The following is an 8,350-nucleotide window of genomic DNA, read 5'->3' as shown; positions in this document are numbered from 1 at the left end:
AGCACTGCTCTAATACAAGCATTCTCTGACATGCACGGCTCTGTTTTAGTGATGTCTGTGTGCTGAGTGAACCAGTGGCCCTGTCAGCTACAGTAATTGTGAGTGGCGTGTCCAGTCTAGATCTCCGCAAACCATATGTGTGACTTCATCCCACCACATGCATGGCTCAAAATCAAGAGTTGGACAAGTTTCCCAGATGAACTTTGTGTGCCCCCCTCCCCCACCTCCATTTCCCCCTTTTATTTAAATGCTAATTTTAAAACATCAAAGAAGCCTACAGTTAGCAGCTAGAGCTTCATTTGCACTGGCTAGATTGACAGGTCCCTATGTTGCTCGTACCCTGAGTAAGATCTCTCAGTGTGGAAAGTGAGAGAGTATGTGGGGGGAATAATTGCATTAGCATGGATTATTAGGCCTTGTGCTCTTGATTAGGCCTTTTAGCAAGTGTGCACGCACCACTCATAGTAATAAGCTATGCAAGACTCATCTTATTATTACAACACTTGAATATTTAAGGAAGGTAATTTTGTTAAGCTACAGTAATGATACTGTGTACTATTTAATGACAAACAATAATTACATACACAAACTCTCTTGAAAAAGACATTTTTCGTTTGTCAAAGCGGGCAGGAATAACATTGCAGTAATGAGAAATTAAAACATGAGGGTTATTGCTTTGTTACTTTACAGCTTCCATAATTAAAAAAAGTGCAAAGAAGTGCCATTGTTAGACGCTAACAATATGATATTTTAGTTCAAAGGCAAAGTAGTAAAAACATACAGAGGCAGAAGTTTGAGAGGGATGTTCAGAGCTTTCATCTTCCTCAGGAGCCAGTTACAGTCTCTGATGCTTTTAACCCCTACAGCACTAAACATACCATATATATATATATATATATATATATATATAAATGGCCATAAAATATATATTACTAAGTGCTTGTTTGTTGTCATTTTTTGTACTTTTTGAAAATATATAAAAAATATATATATATATTTAAAAAATAAAGTTTGCCTAAAGTATGATACTGTAAGATGTCTGTATGTAGTGCATTTTTTTTTTTTTTTTGTCTCCGAAATTTTTTTTGATATATTTGTCTATTTTATTTCATATATTTTGGTATAAGATGTTTGAAGCTAAATATATTTTCAGTTTCAAAAATATATATTTCATTGTGCTTCACTCTTTACAACATATATTTATTGTTTATTTAAACTAGATTTTGGCAAAAAAAAAAATTTTTTTTGCTGTATGGGAACCAGTGTTGGGTATAGTTACTTTGGAAAGTAGTTAGTTAGGTTACAACGTTACCATCAATTAAAAGTAATCAGTTATGATACAGCGTTACCTATTCATAAAAGTAACGCGTTAGAGTACTCATGCGTTACCAAAAATTAAAAGCCGTTTGCAGCGGCTCACACACGACAGACATAGCCCCGGCCCCTTTAAATGCACCTAGAAGTCGTGACTCCCGACAATGAATAACGTCAGTCATGCGACTAAATTAACACTGCAGGATAACAATAACAGGAAAGACAGTCAGCAATCGGCTATTCCACATGGCGTTTTATTTATTTATTATCACAGAACATATTATTAATCAAAATTCGCACCTAACGTTACCCAGCCCGGGTAGCCTAGGCTACTGTATATTATGAGCACCACAAGATAACTCCTGATTTTTCTTTAACTTTAAATAATGCAGTTATCAAAGTACAATTATGCTTACTTGTAAACACAACCTTAAACAGGCTTGCAGATTTAAATCCATTTAGAAATGATGAACAACCAGCCAGCCAATGATCTAACAGAAATTAACAGCTGCCTGTCAAATAAAAATGATAACAAACCGAATTAAATCCTTCACTGCCACACAGGCAAATGACAAATCGCTTAATAGCCGAACTAATTATTATTAAAGTGTCACTCACAGTCACAAGCCTAAATTCGCTTTAACACAGTCATCTTACATTTACTCTTCAAAGTAGTGATTAAAACGTAGCGTTAAATTTGAGGTAGAATTTTTGGCGGTCGACAGAAGCTTTTCACCAAAGCAAAGTGTGCATTTTACCGTTATGTTCCTTTCTTTTTCGTTGACAAATTGAAAATAATGTGCGTACTTCCATAAACCAAACGCTGTCCTCTCTGCCATCTTGCCGGGAGTTCGAAAAAAAAAAAAAAAGTCCCACACACACACACACACACACACAGGGTCAGGCGCAGGGCACAGACGTATCACAGCCATTGACTTTACGATCACAGAGCTTCGGCTCCGCTGATACTGTACATCCGCAGGTGGCACAGTAGACCTAGGACTACTGTCTGACAAAAAGCAGGCTGCAGTCGGGATTTTCCTTTCCTTAAAATAACGGATTACTTTTTTAAAAAAAATAACGAAGTTACTGATTACTTACGCACGAAACTAACGCGTTAAGTTACAAATTTCAGGAAAAAAGTAATTAGAGTACTCTAACGCGTTACTTTGTAACGCGTTACCCACAACACTGATGGGAACACTAATTTCTTCATGTCTTGCAATGACAGTAAAGCTACATGGTGTGTTAAAAACTTGGTAAATGTGCTATATGTGGCATCATTCAAAAACATTACAAATAACCTCTTTATATTTCTATTCCTTGTTATCTTGGTTTCCTTCATTCATATATGGCCGTGTCTGTACAAACTTCTCAACCCGCACACAGAGAAAAAGGAAATTAGCTGCATTAAGGAGAGGATCAGCGGGAAGCGGAGGAGAGCAGGGGATTATGGGATTGAGTGACAGCTCTCATCTCCACAGAGCTATCAGACTGAAGCCTGGTTTACCGGGATTACAACAAAACATAACTGTTTATTCAATCCATCTATCCTCACAATAATCTCAATGCACAATCATCTGTCAGATTGTAATTCTGACACCACAGTTCACCACAGGAGAGGTAAACACTTTGCACTGTAAACATTTTTCATAGGCATTATGGGTAAAATGTCTCCAAAGAATTTTTATTGGTTATCCAACTGATTTTCTGTAAAGAAATACAGGTAGCACTTTATTTTACAGTCCTGTTCCTCATGTACATACTATGTACTTATTATAGTAATTACAATAACTATGTAATAACTAGGTACTAACCCTGAACCTACCCCTAAACCTAACCCTACCCCATGTAGTTACCTTGTGTTACCAGAACTTTCTTAGATAAATACACTGTAAGTACACTATAAATACATGTTAGTACACGTACTGTAAAATAAAGTGCAACCGAAATACATTTAGAGACGGCAACACATGGTCTTGTGAATGTGCGATAGGCTTGTTCCTGCAGACTTAAAACTTACTTGGGTTGTGGATCGAAATTTGTCATTGACATTTTGATTTAAACATGAGAGTTTTACAGAAGCTTGTCAATGAGGTTTCTGAGGTGTTTGGATGGAGACAAATGATTTTTTGGAAGGTGTAAAAACACTTTATTTTAAGGTGACAATATTACTGTGTAATTACAAACAAGTAACAATTAATATGAATTAACTACATGTACTTATTATAGGGTTTAGTTTAGGGTTAGTTTCTTGGGTCCCACTTTATATTAGGTGCCTTTAACTACTATGTACTTATATCTATATGTACATAGAGTTAGGTACAATGTGCATATTCTGTTCATGTTGAATTTAAAAGCACTTTGCTGCTATTGAGGTGGGATATGGTTAAGGTTAGACACAGATTCAGTGTGATTCAGATCTTTGGGTTTAAGTGTGGGGTAAGGATAGGGTCAGCAGTGTAAATATGGATGAAACTACAAAAAATAATTTCAGATACAGTTACAGGAAGGTATTTTTTAATATACAAAACACGTACACAAGAAGTAAATTGTATCAAATTATTAATTTAAAGTCACTTAACATAAAGTGGATCCCTTTATTTTAATGTAACATTGTTACAGTTTAATAACAAAGTGTAAGTATTACAATATTTATTACTAATAACCTGTAAACAAAGTCACCTCAAAATAAAGTCTTACCTAAACTTATACAAGATACTGTTAAATTACACTAATTATCTTTGTCTGCATTACAGTCATTTCATAAATAAATGACCAGTAATAGAGTACATTGAAGATTAGGTTTCCAAAAAGCACTGCTGCATTAATGTGGTTGCATTTTATTTATATTTGCTGTATTAGTTCATGACATTGTCAGAGGGTAATTAATTACACAATAATTACAATAAGTACAAATTAAAATCAATTAATAACATGTAATTACTATAGGTTTAGGATTAGCATTTGGTTTAGAGTTGCTTGTAATTATGTATGAAACACTTTAGTGTATCTGTCCAAGATACAAAAAAATAATAATAATAAAATAAAATAAAATAAAAAGGCAGTATACTCACAATTATATTCCTTCTTAGATAAAAAATTATATCTGTGAGGATTTCCAGTCAGGATTTAGACCATATTTTAGTACTGAGACTGCTCTCCTTAGAGATACAAATGATCTGCTCTTTTCATCTGATCGTGGTTGTATCCCTCTATTAGTGCTATTGAAAAAAAAAAAAAGTAAAAGTCGTGACATTTGCCAAGTATGGTTGCCCATACTCGGTATTGGTGCTCTGCATTTAACCCATCCAAGTGCACACACACAGCAGTGAGAAGTGAACACACCGTGAACACACACCTGGAGCAGTGGGCAGCTATATATCCAGCACCCGGGGAGCAACTGGGGGTTCAGTGACTTGCTCAAGTGCACTTCATCCATGGGTATTGAGGGAGGAAGAGAGCACTGTTCATTCACTCCCCCCCAGCCTACAACTCCTGCCAGAACAAGACTCGAACCAGTGACCTTCTGGTAACTAGTCCGGCTCTCTAACCATTAGGCCACAGCTGCCCCATTTATTGAATCTTAGTGCTGCATTCGACACAATTGACCACAACATTCTCTTGAATAGACTAGAAAACTTTGCTGCCATTAATGGAAGTGCATTAGCATGCTTCAAATCATACTTATCTAATCACCATCAATTTATTGCATTGAATGAAGAGGTATTTCAAGGCTCAGTACTAGGGCCGTTACTTTTCACACTTTACATATTACCCTTGAGAGATAGCATCAGGAAGCACGGTGTTAGCTTTCATCATTATGCTAATGATACTTAGCTCTATATTTATTCACAGTCTGGAGAAACATACCAATTTGAAAAATTTATGTAATGCGTAGTCGTTATAAAAAACTGGATGACGAGTAACTTCTTACTGCTAAATTCTGACCCCCCCCCCCCCCCCACACACACACACACACACACACAAAACAGAGGTGGTAATTATAGGACCTAAAACTCTGCTTGTAATAACCTAGAACACTGTCTAAGACTTGATGGCTGCTCTGTCAATTCTTCGTCATCAGTTAGGAACCTAGGTGTGCTACTTGATCGCAATCTTTCCTTAGAAAGCCCCATTTTTAGCATTTGGAAAACTTTTCCATCTCAAAAATATATCGAAATTACGGCCTATGCTCTCAAAGTAAAATGCAGAAATGTTAATCCATGCATTTATGACTTCAAGGTTAGACTATTGTAATGCTTTATTGGGTGGTTGTTCTGCACGCTTAGTAAACAAACTACAGCTAGTCCAAAATGCAGCAGCAAGAGTTCTTACTAGAACCAGGAAGTATGACCATATTAGCCCGGTCTTGTCCACACTGCACTGGCTCCCTATCAAACATCGTATAGATTTTAAAATCTTGCTTATTACTTATAAAGCCCTGAATGGTTTAGCACCTCAGTATTTGAATGAGCTCATGTTACATTATAGACCTTCACGTCTGCTGCATTCTCAAAACATTTTTGTTAATACCTAGAATATCAAAATCAACTGCGGGCGGCAGATCCATTTCCTATTTAGCCCCCAAACTTTGAAATAACCTACCTGACATTATTCGGGAGGCAGACACACTCTTGCAGTTTAAATCTAGATTAAAAACCCATTTCTTTAACCTGACTTAACACGTAACAAACTAACATATTTCTAATATTCAAAGGATTTTTTAGGCTGCACTGGAACACTGCCCATAACACCCTATGTACTTGCTACATCATTAGAAGAATGGCATCTACGCTAATATTAGTCTGTTTCTCTCTTGTTCCGAGGTCACCATGGCCACCAGATCCAGTCTGTATCCAGATCAGATGGTCACTGCAGTCACCCGGATCCAGTACATATCCAGACCAGATGGTGGATCAGCACCTAGAAAGGACCTCTACTGCCCTGAAAGACAGCGGAGACCAGGACAACTAGAGCCCCAGATACAGATCCCCTGTAAATACCTTGTCTCAGAGGACCACCAGGACAAGACCACAGGAAACAGATGATTCTTCTGCACAATCTGACTTTGCTGCAGCCTGGAATTGAACTACTGGTTTCGTCTGGTCAGAGGAGAACTGGCACCCCAACTGAGCCTGGTTTCTCCCAAGGTTTTTTCTCCATTCTTTCACCGATGGAGTTTCGGTTCCTCGCCGCTGTCGCCTTTGGCTTACAATATCCCAGCGATACTGTCGACCTGATTGCACAGATACTATTTAAGCTGAACTGAGCTGGATAAGACATCACTGAATTCTATGATGAACTGCCTTTTTGCATTAATGATATACTCTTTTTCTATTTAATGCTGTTCAGTTGCTTTGTCCCAATCTGTATTGTAAAAAAGCATTATATAAATAAAGGTGACTTGACTATAGTATAGTACTATATTAAATACAGCACATGTAACATATAACAATGGCACATTAAAATAAAGTGTTACCTTCAACTGAGCTCTTTTAATAACTTGTTTTGTAATGATTTTTTTTCAGTGTGTTGCTAAACTGATTGCCACCAATGATGCCCCCTTTCTGCTTAATAAAATATAACATTATTTAACTGAACTAAAACACTAAACCCAGCCTATTTCCCATGTACAACTATTCAGCCACCACAACAGATGAGACAAAATATTTGTTTTAACAAAAAATAAGAATCATTGCTACCAGCCAAAGTGTACACTAAACAATATCGATAAACACACAAAACACAACAATTGATATCATTCTCCCATAATGCAGTGTGATATTATTAACATTAAAGTTTGTTGATAAAGTAATTTTAGTAAAGCACAATTTGGACTTTGAGACAGTATGGATAAAACTAATATTGAGTTGATTGTGGCCACAACTGGAATGTGGTTGTAGCTTGAGACAACAGCTCCATTACTAATTCAACTCAAATATCTTTTCCACTAATCAAACACAGCATGTGAATGAGGTGTGCAATAGCAGAGGTGTTGGTCAGTGCCATTGATGGGGACATTGAGCTATCATTCCTCTCTGAACTGAAGGTCATAAGTCAAACGTGATTTATTGAGTTCTGACCTCCTGAGTCACAGGAACTGCTATGCCCTTTTGGGCTGAGTCCATATAAGAAAACCTGGACTGGACAAAGAGAAGCAGATATAGCATGCAGAACAGAAATGATTATACAAATGCATGAAATGTTAAATGACAAATAACAGCTCTGATTTGCTCAGAGCTGTTGCTATGGAGACACTCTGACAGTGAATGAAAATAAATACTATGGATAGAATTAAAAGAAAATGCTTTATATACACATTCACTACTTTAAATAATATTTTATTACAAGTTTTCAGATAATAAGCCTATGTATAATTATAAATAACATACATATCCAGAAAAGGAAACCTGAACACTGGAAAAATTTAATTTAATTTTGTTTATATGTTAAAGTTTTTTTATAAAAGGGGATTTGGGATATTTCTTTTTATCATCCCATAAATCAGAAAATATTGTCAACAGCTAGAAGATAAAATATTTTGGTGAATGAAATGCTACATAAATCAGGCAAATTATCTATTCAGAATATAGATTTATATAAAGTGTGATGCTCATTTATATATATAAAAAAAAGATTATTGGTAAAACTTTACAATAAGGTTCATTTGTTAATTAATTAGTTAACATGAACTAAAAATGAACAATACTTCAACAAAATCTCAAAATTGACCAGTGCCTGAAAACTCAGTGGTTTTGCCTGCAGTGTCTTGCCTTAATACATAATATATATTTATTATATTTTCTTATTGCAATATACCATGAAATGCTATATTTAATTTGTAAATTTATGATAAGACAAAATCATCTTTAAATTACAGATCACGAAATATTCAGTTATTTAAAGGAATAAATATATTTTTCTTGATCTATATTTTGTTGGGGTCAGTGTGTAAGAGTGTGTATCCGTTTCTCATGCCCCATGGCTCTTCTTTGTCAAAGACGAGAGACTGTTTATCAGAGAAAAAAAAAAA

The sequence above is a fragment of the Carassius auratus genome, chromosome 41, assembly GCF_003368295.1.
Source record: "Carassius auratus strain Wakin chromosome 41, ASM336829v1, whole genome shotgun sequence".
NCBI classification, from domain to species: Eukaryota; Metazoa; Chordata; class Actinopteri; order Cypriniformes; family Cyprinidae; genus Carassius; species Carassius auratus.
Note: the sequence above shows the minus strand (reverse complement) of the source record.